Source organism: Malus sylvestris, chromosome 4 (assembly GCF_916048215.2).
Source record: "Malus sylvestris chromosome 4, drMalSylv7.2, whole genome shotgun sequence".
Taxonomy (NCBI): domain Eukaryota; kingdom Viridiplantae; phylum Streptophyta; class Magnoliopsida; order Rosales; family Rosaceae; genus Malus; species Malus sylvestris.
This window is the reverse complement of record NC_062263.1, coordinates 12,448,319-12,464,374: the sequence shown is the minus strand read 5'-3', so window position 1 is coordinate 12,464,374 and position 16,056 is coordinate 12,448,319. Positions and strand designations below refer to the sequence as shown.

General features: G+C 37.4%; 1 long non-coding RNA gene and 1 other non-coding gene across 2 annotated transcripts; both read left to right on the top strand.

Annotated features, from left to right (window-relative positions):
- The first annotated feature begins 2,303 nt into the window (after positions 1-2,303).
- On the top strand, positions 2,304-2,406 carry LOC126620555 (small nucleolar RNA R71). The gene has a single exon (XR_007622566.1). It is a non-coding gene; the product is annotated as a small nucleolar RNA R71 (small nucleolar RNA).
- Positions 2,407-7,214: 4,808 nt separating this feature from the next.
- On the top strand, positions 7,215-12,081 carry LOC126619618 (uncharacterized). Its single transcript, XR_007622118.1, has 2 exons — positions 7,215-7,283; positions 11,849-12,081. It is a non-coding gene; the product is annotated as an uncharacterized LOC126619618 (long non-coding RNA).
- The last annotated feature ends 3,975 nt before the right edge of the window (positions 12,082-16,056 follow it).

The window sequence follows — 16,056 nt, the reverse complement described above, 5'->3', positions numbered from 1 at the left end:
AATTATAATTCCAGTGCATTTAGGTACCACTTGAGTAGGACTTACCCATGTACTATTTGAAATTGGATAAATCATTCCAGCATCTAAAAGCTTGATAACCTCATTTCAAACAACTTCCTTCATAATTGGATTCAATCAACGTTGAGTATCAATGGTGGGTTTGACACCCTCCTCCATCCAAATTATGTGCATACAGATTGTTGGGTTGATCCCTTTAATATCTGCAATTATCCATCCAATGGCATCTTGAAAATCTCTCAAAATGCACTACAATTTGTCTTCCTCAATTGGAGATAAATTTGCAGAAACAATAATAGGCAGCGATGAATTAGCACCCAAATAAGCATATTTTAAGTGTTCTGGTAATGGCTTCAATTCCAGCTTAGGTGGTTATATTTTTTTAAGGCTGTAATGGTGTTTTTGGTTCTCCTAAACTCTCAAATACATGCCTCCACTTTGGCTGGTGTAAAGGGACACTTTCCAAAGCTGTAACATACTCGAAAGCCTCTTCATCTTCAATTTTTGTGTCTTCAAAACCATGTAAAACTTTTAACAATGGATCTGCTGTCAAACTAGGCATAATATTTGCATGCATGATGCCTTCTAACATGTCAACTCTCATACAATCTTGCATATCACTAGGCCTCTTAGTTGCTTCAAATAAATTAAACACAACAGACTGTTCTTGTACTCTAAGTGTCAATGTGCCAGCTTCCACATCTATCAAAGTTCTAGCAGTTGCCATAAATGGGCGCCCCAAAATAATTGGTGTTTGCATATCTTCATCCATTTCCAAAACCACAAAATCTGCTGGAAGGTAGAGATTGTCCACTTTGATAATAAGGTCTTCAATAATACCCCTTGGATAAGCAACCGAACGATCCGCTAACTATAAAATAACTGATGTTGGTTTGATTTCTCCTTGTCCCAGCTGCTGAAAAACAGAAAAAGGCATTAAATTAAAACTAGCACCCAAATCAATTAAAGAGCGTTTAAAATCAGAATTTCCAATTGTGCATGAAATTGTAAAACTCCTTGGATCTTTTTTCTTTGGTGGCAGTTTTTGTAATAAAACTTCACTGCATTGTTCTGTGAGAATCACTTTTTCGAAATCCACAAGCTTCTTTTTCTTTGTGCACACATCTTTCAAAAACTTGGCATATGAGGGAATGTTCTTGATTGCTTCAATTAATGGTAGATTAATCTGAACTTTAGCCAAAGTCTTCATGAAATATGTTAATTGTTGATCTTTTGCATGTGGCTTCAATCTTTTCGGATATGGCATAGGTGGCACATAAACTCATTCGGACTTTTCTGTAGTTTCTGCAGCAGGTACTGCAGTATTTTTAGATCTGTCAGGTGGCTATGCAAATTCTGCAGAAATTTCAAAACCTGTTTATGGCTGCTCATGTGCTGCCCGGGTAGTTCCAGCACTGTTTTCTGTATTTTTCGCATCACGGTTGTCATAACTTTTACCACAACACAATATTCTAACAGCGTTACAATCTGCATTGCCACGTGGATTCGAGATAGTTTGGCAGGGAAATTTTCCTGGTTCTTTGCCCGAAAACTGGAGTGAAAACTACCCCATTTGTTGCTGTAGATCTTTCATTGTTGCTTGTAAGTTCTGAATGTTTTGGTTGGTTTTCTAAATTTCTTGTTTTGTTGCATCAAAACTTGCCTTAGTGTGATATGCCAATTTTTCAATTGCAACTTCCCAAGAAAGTTTAGCTTGAGCAGCAGGATGCTGTATTTGTTGTTGAAACTGTGGTTTAACCTGTTGATCTCTATCCCACTTGAAATTTGGGTGATCTCTCCACCCTAGGTTATAAAAATTTGAATAGGGATCATTCCTAGGCATTTGATAATTATTAAATGCATTAATCTGTTCTGTAACATGCTCCGGATATGCGTCTCTATGCGGGCAGCCTGTAAAATCATGTGTTGTGATGCCACAAATGGTACACGCTGCTGTAGTAGGCTGCTAGACAGCAACCTGCTGCACAGGTGCTACCATTCTTTGTAAAAGCATGTCAAAATTTGCATCAAAATTTTCTAACTTTCTCTCCATCTTTTCTATTTGTGCAGATACATGAAGTGAGCCACTGGACATCTCAAAAACATCCTTGGTCTGAGGTATATCAACTGCCCATTGTTGAGATTTTGTCGCCATGTTCTCAAACAATTGATACACTTGCAATGCATTTTTGTCTGAATATGTGCCTCCACAAGAAGCATTAACAAGAGTCTTAGTAGTCAAATTCAGCCCTCTGTAAAATAAATTCATTTGAGTGTCACCATTAATGCTTGAATGTGGACATTTCTGAGCAGATCCTTGTAACGTTCCTATGCTTCATGAATGGCTTCATTAGGTTTCTGAGCAAATGTTAAAATTTGAGTGCGCATATCAAGTGTTTTTTAAGCTGGGTAGTATTTGCTTAAAAACACAGCACTGAGTTGGTTCCACGAGGTAATGCTTCCAGATGGAAGTGTAAGTAACCATTTTCTTGCACCATCCTTCAAAGTGTACGGAAAAAGTCTAAGTTTGATGCATTTTGCTGAAAATCCTCTCACCAAAATATTTTTGCACACCATCAGAAATTCAATTAGATGCATGTTAGGATCATCTGTTGACAAACATGAAAAGAGGGCAAAATCTCCTACATATGATGCCGTATCTCAAACGTAGACCCATCTGCAACTTCAGGATAGGTAATGCAACTTGGCACCTCTGTGGCATAAGCTGCCAGGGATTCCCTCAGTGGTTGTCCTGCTGTTGGTAGAACAAATGCCATAACTTATGTGCTATCCAAAACCCCAGTAAACAGGTTATGCAAAACTGTTTTCTGCAGTGAAGGTTCCCACTGTAGATTCTTCTATCTTCATCTCTGTCTAGCTATTCGTTTAGGTTCTGAATCAAAATCTGCAAGTTGCTGTTTTTATGATCTGGTACAAACCATGCAATGCATAATCTGCAGAGAATAAAATATAATAAAAAATGAAATTAATTTTTTTTTAATTATAAACGGGAATAATTATTTGAGAATAAGATAAACAAAAATCTATATTAAATCAATCCCCGACAGCAGTGCCAATTTCTTGATAGGATTGTTACCACCTGCGCAAAAGGGTTAAAAACACCTAAAATACTTGCAAGAGAAACAAGATTGTCGTAGTATAGTTGGCTCAAGCAAGGTCGTTCTCCACAAGGATTAATTTAAATAGGTTAACGCCAAATCAATTCTCAACTAATTATTTAGAACAAAATTTTGGAAAAGGGTGATTTAATGACCTAAATTAAGAAAAACGAATTTAATTAAAAAGATTACTTAAAACTGCAATTTTAAAGAAAGAGAAAGAAACAATTTTTACAATTTAAAATGAGAAGATACTAGGGTTCCACCGTTACTCTAACAATCCTATGTAGCTCTTCTAATTACTTACGAACCATACATGCAAAATTTGAAGGTTAGGTTTTCCTAAAATATATCCTACTTGGAACCTCCAACATAGAACGTATATCTAACATGCAACCCGTTCGTGGTGTCCAGATCGAATGTGAACATGCAAGAATCATCAAGTTTTCTGAAAACCCTTTGAAAAACCATATAACCCTTAAAACGTGTCGTTCATTCTAAGAGATTACACATATTAATCACAAGAAGCCTTAGTCAATTTCAGGGACAGCCCTCCGTCAAAATTGCATCAAATTACTTTTCTAAATATCCAAATGGTCGCGAATCACTAAGACAAATAGATAGTTTAAATCGGTGATTAACAATTCAAAACTTGCATGCATGAATTCGTAAGCAAATTAAGAAGAAACTACATATTCTTGCTAAGGATTTTGGCCTCACCCTAGCAAAAGAAAATTAGTTACGCATATTCATAATAAAAATCATAAAGTCTTTATTGAAATAGAAAAAGAGTGAATAAAACCCTCAAAGGTCTTAGGATAAAACTAGGAAACCTAATAAATTGAAATAAAATAAGAAACATAATCCTAAAAATTTGCACAGCCACGTTTTGGACCCAAATTAGCTTCAAAACTAGCCCAAAATAGCTGGATTTAAAGCTTGGACTATTCTGAACACTTCTCCAGAAGGCCACGAACCCATCTGAGGTCATCTTGGGCTCCAACAACGCAGTTTAAGCCCAGAAACGTTATTTTCTAGCAACGCACATCGCTCCTTTATTTTATCGGCAGAAAATAACCGCTTGGTGGAAAAATCCCAAATTTTGATACGATCAAGCTAAGTGACTCACGAATGTCCTCCAATTGGAATTACTCCAAAATTTGTCCATTTGGTCTTGTTTTGCTCCAGATGAAGTCGGAAGTCCTATATTGAAAATACAATTCAAAGTATCAAAATTCTTCCAAACTATTAACCAAAATATTCTAAGAATAGGGTAAAATATATAATATGAAATTGACTCACCAGAGTCACTTCTCCTTCGGGATGCTTTGGGCCTAGTTCTCACTAACTCAGAAATGGAGGGCACAAAGGCTTCGTCCACCTATTTACAGCACAAGCTCAACAAAGTCTTCAGGCGAAAAAGACCCCAACATAAATGGAGACTTCACTGGAGACTTGGCCATTACTGTTACAGTTGTTCCCCATCTTCAAGCTTCTGAAGCACAAGCGGCCAAAAAAACTACAGTTGAGAATAATCTTTCTTGAAATTTCTCTTCCATGTTTACTTTTTAAAGCAATATAACTATTGTTGTTCCCAAATGCTATTGGTTTGTTTCTTAGATCTCCATTTTAAGCGGAACTCGCACTAAAGCGAACTCAGAGCTGCTAGAGAAACCAGTGTGAACTCAAAAGTGCTCGAAACGCCAAAGCAGTTCACGACCTCTTCCATTCTTAAAAGCTCGGTCTCACCAAAGGTGTTTTCCTTTTTTTAATTTTTGTCGGCATTCTGGGAAACAAGTAATCAAATAAAGAAAATAACAAAATTGGGAAAAAACCTAGAAGGGAAGTTGCTATGCCCTATCGGTCAAAAGCCGGCCATCGGTTGCCCTTGGCATCAGCACCTATGTTGTTCGGACTAGAACATGGTAATCCATCAGCCACAAGCCATGACTTGTCATGCCGAGAGTACAGTCGAACGACGCAAGCACGTCAAACTTGTTGATGCTATCTTCAATCTCGACCACCGTGGTCTGGCAGACGACAACCAACTCTGTTTAAATATAGGGTCTCCGATCTACAAGGTTTAGGAAAAATCACTGCCATTTGTCGTCAACAAAGAGTTGAATGCACCACCACCATCCTCGTCTCCCCTATCATCGTCGTTCACATGCTTTGGGTTTCTTTTCAAGACATCAACACCACCATTGAGACCTAGGGGCCACGATTGTGGAAACCCAAGATTGTTGGATCACGCCGCTGCACTAGAGTCCATTGAACTTTGGCCATCGCTACTAGATCCTCTGCCTATTACTTCTCACCATCCAAGTTGAATGAGCGAGATATGTCTCTCATCTCATCTATGACTGACTAATTGCCTTGCCATGCTATTTTAAAATGTTATATTTATGTTTGTCTACATTTTGTTAACTTTTTAAGAAACACCAGACAAGCATATTGGTTATAATTTCTTGACAAGTACTGGTTCTTATCTGATGTAGACTTGAAATGGCTCCAGCTACTGATAAAAATGACGCAAATGGATGCAATCAATGATAACGTGCTTAACTAAGAGTCTAAGATTGCATTAGACTGAGCTTATTCTAGTATTGTAGTTGTGTCGTTTGATCAATGTGCTCATGCGTTTTCCAGTAACATGGTATTTGTCATATACATAGTCATTTATAATTGTTAGCATGGAGAACCTAATTTGCACAGTTATAATCTCCATTTGCTCCTCTAATTGTACTAAAATGTGATTCTAGGCACATTACTTGTTGCCTAAAGTTTATTATGCTAGTGTTAGCTAACGACTCCTTAATTATTAGCAAGCGCTAATAAATTGTCAAACCGAATCAAATACGAGGATAGGTAAAACCTCACTGGCCATGGTTGGCGTATACATTTCATGTCGGAACAAGTCCATGACAAGTTCATACCAATTGGAGAGTGCAACAGACATGGAGCTAATTCTTTTATTCTCTTATGTACTTGATACATAAGCCTCAAGTTAAGCAAGTAGTGAAAAATTATAATCGATCATCGCTAAAGAGCCGTTAAGCAGTTGTCGAAGCCTTCTTTATCGCTGCTCAAGCTTTCTGGCAACAATCGAAGTGTCAAACCCCTACACCACCAGTGGGACCAAGGGCTATAATGGTTGAAACCCAAATATAATGGGTCGCGTCAATACCGAAATCCGCCGCGCAAGACACCCTTCATGCACCCACACCACAAATCATTGCTGCTAACAACTCCTTTGAGTTGAGCTTTTTAAAGAAGATAAGTACTCCTTTAACCTCATTCTGTTTCAATATATCGTTTTTCTATTCCTTAGTTCAATTAAAAAAATTCATTTGCGTATACTTTATAAGTTTTCAGTATCAAACCATTATGAGTGATAATTTAATTACTTACATAGTCATACAAAATGAATAAAATTTAGATAGTTACTTGGATATTATTTTACTACACGGTCTATACATGCTCAAGCATCTAATTTACATTAATTTAACAAATATAATATAAAAGTTCATATTAGATTTACACGAGCTGCTAGGTGTTTTTATGGTGATGCATATTTGTATGCAAATTACATACAATTGTCTGAACTCTAGTTTTTTCTTTTGTATGAGATTATGTCTATGGATACTGCTCCATGATAAAAGCTCCTATTGCTTCATGCTTCTCTAGCGACGCCATAACTGGAACTGGTGAGTGGTGACTCCAATGTGTCCATTCTCATAAATCATCGAGCGATGAATATGTCGACAAATCAGCCCCCACTACTATGCCAGAACCATAAAAAACGTTAAAAAAAATTTACAAGCTATAAGCTACACCTATGACACGTTATTATCAAAGCTACGCCCCAAGTCAAACAAGTAAAAATTCATGCTGCATTAACTTAACAAAACCAGCGCGCAAAGAGATCCTGAAAGGAGAAGAAGAGTTGGAACAGATAAACATGCCATTAGCGAAGAGAGTGCAAAATAATTTTTAGATAAAAAACTAGTGGGCTTTACAAGGAAGCGATCCACGACAAGTTCAGTTTCATTGCAGATGCAAGAGAAATGGGGGCTAGTTCTTATTAGCGTTTGATTTTCTGGGTAGACTCAATGAAACAGTAAGAACACACACACAGAGAACAGAGTTTTTTAAGATTTCAATGTATTCAGCTTGCTCTCTAAGCAAGGACCTCAAAGAGCATGTTTTACCGTTTGGAGGAGTGAGAAACAACTTCACTCTCTCACAACATTACAAAAACATCACAACCATTCATTTCTAAGCCATCATGTAAGATGCTTACACTTGTCATGAGATATGACTCATTACAATCTAATCTAGATACCATATGAAATATGATCCAATGGCTTACATTAAAACCTGCACAATGCTTATAATAAACCTAACACAGCAAATACATTTATACACCAATACTCCCTTCTAAATGTTTTGCTGATTTTACTCCAAGTGCATCTCTCAAGTACTCAAACCGATCTTTAGGAAGAGCCTTTGTAAACATGTCTGCCAATTGCTCCTCTGTTCTGCAGTAGTGTAATTCAATGGTGCCATCTTGAATAGCATCCTTTATGAAGTGATATTTTCTGTTGATATGCCTTGTTTTCTGGTGGAATACTGGATTCTTGGACATGGCTATGGCAGAGGTGTTATCACAAAGCAAAGATGTAGCCTCTACTTGTTCTTCTCCAAAATTAGACAACACAAATCTCAACCACATTGCTTGTGTTGTGGCTACTGCAGCAGATACATATTCAACTTCTGCAGTAGATAGTGCCACACTGCATTGTTTAACAGAAGCCCAAGAGAATACCCCTGAACCAAAGCTGAATGCATAGCCCGAGGTACTTTTCATATCATCTAAGCTTCCTGCCCAGTCACTATCACAATAGCCTATCAACACAGCAGCTTTACCCTTCACATACTCAATTCCAAAATCCAGTGTCCCTTGTACATATCTCAATACCCTTTTAGTTGTTCCCATGTGCTTCATGGTAGGTTTATGCATAAATCTTGCCAACAAGCATGATGCATACATCAAATCTAGTCTAGTAGCTGTTAGATATAACAAACTACCAACCATTTTCTTGTATAAACCTTTATCAGCTTCCTCGCTTCCATCGACTTTGGATAATCTGTCAGTAATAGCAAGTGGAGTTTTCACAGCTTTACAATCCTTCAAACCAAATTTTTCCAGTAAAGACTTGGCGTACTTCTTCTGATGAATGAATATGCCATTATCTGTCTGAATGATGCCTAAGCCAAGGAAATGATGCAACAATCCCAAATCTGACATTTCATACTGTTTCATCATATCATTTTTGAATTCTTGAACCATCTTATCAGAACTCCCTGTGTAGATAATGTCATCTACATACAGAGATACAATAAGCACACCTGCATCATTGAATTTAGTATACAAAGTAGCTTCACTTTGACTTCTCTTGAAACCAGACTGATTGAAATATGTATCTATCTCATCATACCAAGCTTTGGGAGCTTGTTTCAGACCATATAAGGCCTTTTTTCAGTCTGTAAACCTTGTCTTCTTTTCCTTTGACTTCAAACCCCTGTAGTTGATCAACATATACTTCCTCATGTAGTGTACCATTTAGGAATGCCGATTTAACATCCAATTGGAACAATTTCCATTCCTTTTGGGCTGCCAGTGCAATCAAGGTTCTAATGGTATCGAGCCTTGCCACTGGTGCAAAGGTCTCATTAAAGTCAACCCCAGGCTTCTGAGAATAGCCCTTTGCCACTAATCTTGCCTTATTTTTCTGCACTGATCAATCTAGATTAAGCTTTGTCTTATAGACCCATTTGACACCAATTATTGGTTTATTAAACGGCCTATTAACTAACTCCCATGTATCATTCTTTTCTATCATTTCAATTTCTGTAGACATAGCTTTTCTCCAAGCTTCATCACCTGATGCTTCTTCAAAACACTCAAGTTCTATCACACAAAAATTAGACCTTTCATATATATCTTTCATACTTCTGAATTTGAGAGGTGTGTGATCAAACTCTTGCGGTTCAGTAAGATTCACTTATTCCTCTTGACTTGAATGAGAAACAACAGTTTGATCTTATTGGTCCAGTAAAGATTATGTACACCCCTCATCTACTTCACTTTCAACATTACTCCCTTCATCACAATGTACTTCATTAGAGACTGAAATGGACAGATTCTTCTCAGCATGAGTTTTCCAATTCCAGCAAGAGTTCTCATCAAAGATTACATCTCTTGAGATAATAATCTTCTTGGTTTCAGGATTGAATAATCTGTAACCTTTCTCACAAGATCCATACCAAGAAAAATGCATTTGACACTTGTTGCATCCAGTTTCTGCCTCATTTGTGATGGAACTTGTGCATAGCATAGAGATCCAAACACTCTTAAATGTTTCACTCCAGGCTTCCTTCCACTGTAAGATTCAAAAGGAGTCTTCTTGTTCAGAGCTTTGGTGGGACATCTATTTAGAATATAGACAGCAGTGTTAACTGCTTCTGCCCAAAATTCAAATGGAATACCCTTCTCCAGCATCATACACTTAGCCATTTCTACAATGTCTCTATTCCTCCTCTCTGCAACACCATTCTGCTGAGGGGAATAGGCCACTATGAGCTGTCCCTCCAAACCAAAATCTTCACAAAACTGAGAAAATTCAAGTGAAGTATACTCTCCTCCCCTGTAACTTCTTAATTTTTTCAGTTTATATCCACTTTGAAGTTCAACAGTTGCTTTAAATTTCTTGAACACACTGAATGTCTTAGATTTACTCCTCCAAAAATAAACCCGTCCCATTCTGGTACAATCATCTGTGAAAGTGATGAAATACTTGTTTCCAGCCTTGGTAGGTGTTTGCATGGGTCCACATATGTCAATGTAGATCAATTCCAATGGTAAGACAGCTCTCCATTTAGTTTCCTTAGGAAAAGCTTCTCTGGAATGCTTGCCAAGTGCACACCTTCACACACTTTGGTGTTCACTTCCATCTCAGGCAGACCGGTTACCATTTCATGCTCTTGAAGCTGCATTAGAGCATTCATGTTCAAGTGTCCTAATCTTCTATGCCATATTTCAGCAGATTGACCAACACTAGCCCTCATGGCAAAGTGAATTCCTGGTTGTAATTTCAAAGGAAAGCTTCTATTTCCTTTCATTGGAACTTTAACAACTAGATTTGAGCATGTAGCATCATCATAAATTCTGACTTCAATTCCCCCAAAGACAAGATAGTATCCATGCTCCATCATCTGTCCCATACTTAACAGATTCTCCTTCAAACCAGGTACAAACATAATCTCTCTTATATATCTTTTGCCTTGCTTAGTTTCAACCATTAAGTCACCCTTTCCAACCACATCAACTAATTGTCCTGTGCCCATTTCTACTTTGGCAGTTACTCTCTTATCTATATTCACCAATAGATCTTCTTTTCCTATCATGTGGTTACTACAACCACTGTCAATATACCATGTGTCTTCATGCTTCTTCACAGCAGCTGTCATACACGTATAAAACATAGTTGGATTATTATCCACTTGTCCAGCATAATTTGCTTGTTAAACTGCTTTCTTAGATCTGCAATCTTTGGCAAAATGCCCTGGCTTATCACAATTATGGCACCTTGGTTTTCCTTTGAACCAACATTTTCCAAAGTGGAGTTTGTCACAGTATTTGCAGGAATTCTTAGCTCCATCAGAGGATGTAACAAATTTCCCTTGCTGATGCACAGGTTTGTTATCCCACTTCTTACCCTTAGACTTCCAATTCTTTGTGGGTTTGAAGTTTTGATTGGCATTATAGTTAGTCTTCCTGGGAGCTATACTTAAACTAGCAAATGCCTTTTCATTTCTATCTTCAGAGTGTCTCTCAATCCGTTGTTCATACCCCTTTAGAGTAGCAACAACATCCTACACATCAACAGTCTCCAGATCCCTAGTGTTTTCTATCACAGCAACAATACTATCATAGGACCTAGGAAAACTTATCAATAGCTTCTGCACAATTCTTTGATTTCCTATATCTTCACCATAACTTTTCATTTGTGACATAAGATCAAATAATCGCAAAACATACACAGAGAATGCTTCATGTTCACCCATACGAGTATATTCAAAATCACGCCTTAAACTTTGGAGTTTCACAGATCTCACCTATTTATCCCCAGTAAATTCTTGCTTAAGTGCGTCCCAAGCCTCCTTTGCCGTCTCAAGTATGGCGATTCGTGGGAAAATTTCATCGGACACAGCGCCTTGAATAATCCCGAGAGCCTTAGCATCCTTCACTATGTTATCTTTCAGAAGTTTGAGATCAGTTGCAGTGAGTTCTCCTTCACTCTTCACCGAATGACTAACCCTTCTCTACCATATCCCACAGATCGTGAGATCTGAAGATGGTCTTCATCTTTATTTGCCAAAAATCAAAGTTGTCTCCATGTAAAACTGGTGCTCTTAGATCAGCACCACTCGATCCAGCCATATCAGACTTGTTATCGAGTAACCCAAAAATGTTTCAGAAATTTCTTCAGTCACAGCGAACCCGATTCTTTTCCTAGTCCTTCAGCTGCGAACCTTGTCACAGATTCACGCCCAGATTTAGATCCAACCTGGCTCTGAGGCCATATTAGTGTTTGATTTTCTGGGTAGACTCAATGAAACAGTAAGAACACACACACAGAGAACAGAGTTTTCTAAGATTTCAATGTATTCAGCTTGCTCTCTAAGCAAGGACCTCAAAGAGCATGTTTTACCGTTGGAGGAGTGAGAAACAACTTCACTCTCTCACAACATTACAAAAACATCACAACCATTCATTTCTAAGCCATCATGTAAGATGCTTACACTTGTCATGAGATATGACTCATTACAATCTAATCTAGATACCATATGGAATATGATCCAATGGCTTACATTAAAACCTGCACAATGCTTATAATAAACCTAACACAGCAAATACATTTATACACCAATACTCCCTTCTAAATGTTTTGCTGATTTTACTCCAAGTGCATCTCTCAAGTACTCAAACCGATCTTTAGGAAGAGCCTTTGTAAACATGTCTGCCAATTGCTCATATGTTCTGCAGTAATGTAATTCAATGGTGCCATCTTGAATAGCATCCCTTATGAAGTGATATTATCTGTTGATATGCCTTGTTTTCTGGTGGAATGATGTGAAAAATAAGTTAACACACAAAATTAAACCCTCTTTTTATCAAATGTAGTAAAGTATGTAAGTAGGGATCGTTCTAGGCCGGGGATTAGGAGGGATTGCTAAACACTTGAAAACTGACTTAAAAACATAAAAACAAAATTTAAAACACTAAACTAGACTCAAAGAATGCAAAACTATACTTTAAAACACTAAAACAAACCAAAAGACTCAAAACTGCCATAAAAAAACAATCTGGGCAGTTTTGAACACTAAGGAAGAAATTGAACGAAAATATGTTATAACTTGACTCAATACACTTAGAAACACAAACTAAATTGATTTCTAACTAAAATGACACTTGAAACTACAGGGAGAATTGGTTTTGACGAATTTAAAATAAAATAAGAACTTTGTAAAACAAAACAGGTTTTAAAACGACTTTGGTTTAAAACTTATGGATGGAAGGCTAGCTAGGAGGTTCTTCTTCACACATGTCACACTTGCATACAAAATGATTTCCAATTGCTTTTCGATAAGTTATGAATACTCAACGCCCCAAATTAACCGTGAATTGCACTAATTAACTCTCAGTTTTTCAACAAGTTATTAGATTGGATGATTGCATACGACAACCCAAAACATTCCCTACAAGTTCCCTACATGAATTGCATAATAGAGATACAAGCAAGAATCATTAAGTTCTATGAAAAACATAAGCATTGACGAGGCACTCGTTACTATGATTTGCATGAAACTTATGCCAAGAATTTACTTAACGTGATTGTGACTAGCAACCTTCACTACTTGTGAATATAAGTTCATAACGATTAGGTGAAACTCCCTTATATTCTAGCGTCAAATTCATGCATGAAAATTAAGCATGCACTCTCAACCAACATACACAAATTAGTTTTTATACGAACGGATAAGTAAATTGAATTCACAATCCAAGAAACGCAATTGGAAGTAATCAAATCATATAGCAAGCATAAACATGGTTTTGAATCCCCCCCTAGCCAAGGGGGGTTTAGTTCCTCATTCTTGCAATACAAAGATACATAAAATTAGACATTAAAATCAAAGGAAAGAAAACACCTAAAATGCTCCAACTTGGAAAGCAAGTGCATCAATGGATCTCCCTTCCTCCTTGTTGCGGCATGAAGCTTGTGGACAGATTTTTGGGTGGATTTATGGTGTAGAATGGATGGGGAATGATATGGAGGGGTTTAGGGTGAGTGTGGAAGAGTGTTTGATGGTTGGAAGGTGGTGGAGAACTAGGCAAAGAGGGTGGAAGAAGGTGAAGTGGCTGTTATGTTTTCTAGGCACTAGAATGGTGTTTTTGGGGTGTTTTGCTTCCTAGGGTGTGTATGGACGAATTTCTGTGATAAAATGATGAATATGGGGGATTGTTCTTTGGCCAAGGGGTGTAAACATGTATTTATAGGCCCCAAAAACCTTAGAAATCAGGTTAGGCTAGGGATGAAATGCATGGCAAGTTGGTGTGTGTGGTGTGCAATGGTCCAAGGGTGAAAATGAAGTGATGATGCAAAGTGTGAAGGGTAAAATGGAGTGGTGTTGCAGCTAGGGAGCATGAATGATTGTGTACATTGCCTAGAGATGGAAAGGGAGGTGAAATGTGTCAACAAATGGGTCAAAGGTGCAACAACATGTGTGACACATGCCATTGGATTCCAAATGTGAATGATGGAGCATCAATTGGTGCATGTAATGGATGTAAAGGTTGTCTAAAATCTAATGGGTGAAGGGAACAAGAGGTATCAAGCAATTGAGTGAAATAATTAAATGAATTAAAGCATGAAATCAGAAATTATGTAGGGGACAAGAGTGATCAAGCATGGCATGGGAATCCAAAGGGAATTCTATGTGTTTTGCATGGCAAGGAGTGTGCAACTTGGAGTGACAAATTTTTGGGCTGAATTCTTTATCTTTTGGACACTAATTCTTCACATTCTTGGCCTCTTTAGTTCTCAAATTCGTCCATCCACTTTGGCCCATGCATTTGCTATCCATTCCAAGCCCGAAACATGCTCCAAAGGCCTCCAAAATGCATCTTCTTGCATACTTTGTACTTAGAGTCTTTCACTTTGCATGTGGGCTTCTTTGCATGTGTATGAGTTGTCATTGTTTATCCTTGCAATTACGCACACACACTTGCACACACATATGCCCAAAACGTCCATCCTCATGCATGCAATCCATTTGAGCCCAATATTGATCCAACATGCACCAAAATGCACTTTTCTTGCCAAGGTTGTTATTAAGACCTACAAACAAATGAAAATGGCTTTAAACACTAAAATAACTAAAGAAACACAACGTAAACGCACAAGAACAAGCCAATTAAGTCGCATAAATATGCTCCTATCAAATTCCCCCACACTTAGCTTTTGCTAGTCCTCGAGCAAAACAAAGAAATAAAACGAAACAAAACAAATAAAACACAACCTAAACCTTCCAACATTTGCCTCAGGGATTTCCAATGCACATGACATGTTAAAAATCATTATCCCCACAAATTTGATTCATCTTTACACTTAAGCACATACTTAATCATAGTCACCACTTTCTAGTTCACAATTAATCAATTAAAACAATGTTTTTGATGTAGTAACATGCCTTAGAGAATTCGCTCAATTCCTTACAAGATATGCACTCAATTTTCACTCAGATTTTCCAACTACACACCCTATACTAGTTATATGTGAGAAGATTGATGTAGATATGAAAACGAATGCTCACATATATGTATCACAAAGAAAGCAATTTCTGGAGTTAATAAGCATGTTTAGATATGATCTCATGAATGGAATGCTATTACTTAGACGCGAGAACCAGTGACACCATATGCTCATACCAAATTCAAACTCCACAAATTGAAACACATAACACTCAAGATTGAAGTCAAAGGTTGTAACGGGCTTGGGGTGTTGGCTAACAAATGAAGGATAGGGATAACAAACGTTCTTAAAGCAATAGCAAGAAAAGTAATGAAATGGAAACTTAGAATTCACTTAGATTGCAGTAATCAACTTTTAAACACGAAGGGAAGATTCAAGCAATATTTAGGGCCGAATTCAATGTTTTGGACCCTTTCTTCAACAAGCAACACTTTAAAACTCTTTTTCACATATTTTTCAACTCCTTTTCTCTTCACAGCTCTTCTTCTTTTCATTCTATTTTTCACGAATCTTTCTTTTCTACTCGTGCCTTATGAATGATTTTGGCATACACACACACAAGAATCACTTCCCCCACACTTGTTTTCTGCCATACATTAATCAAAAGGAATTCAATTTGACTCATACTTTACTATGCTTCAAGAACAAGGGTATGGATGGTCCTAAACTAGGCTAGGTAAGGATAATATGGTTTAACAAAGAATGTAGGCTATCAAGGTTCAATGGGGTTAACTTAAACATATAACGATATGGGATACATGGCAGTTTGGCTTTGGCGGTGGTAACTACACAACTTCATCTTGAATATGTGTTATGCAAATCAATAGCATGCTTTGAATGAAATAGGCATGAGTTCTAGCATTTGGAACTAAATGATGAAACGCCTTCTAAGTAATAACCAAGCAAAGAATAATGAGATCATGCAACGACTTTAGAAAACAATAATGCACAGATTTTAACTCTCCAAATAAACATTTAGGCTCAAGTCTCACAAGGTTGTAGCGTTAGTTTGAGTTCTTTCCTTCAAGCATGTTACAAAA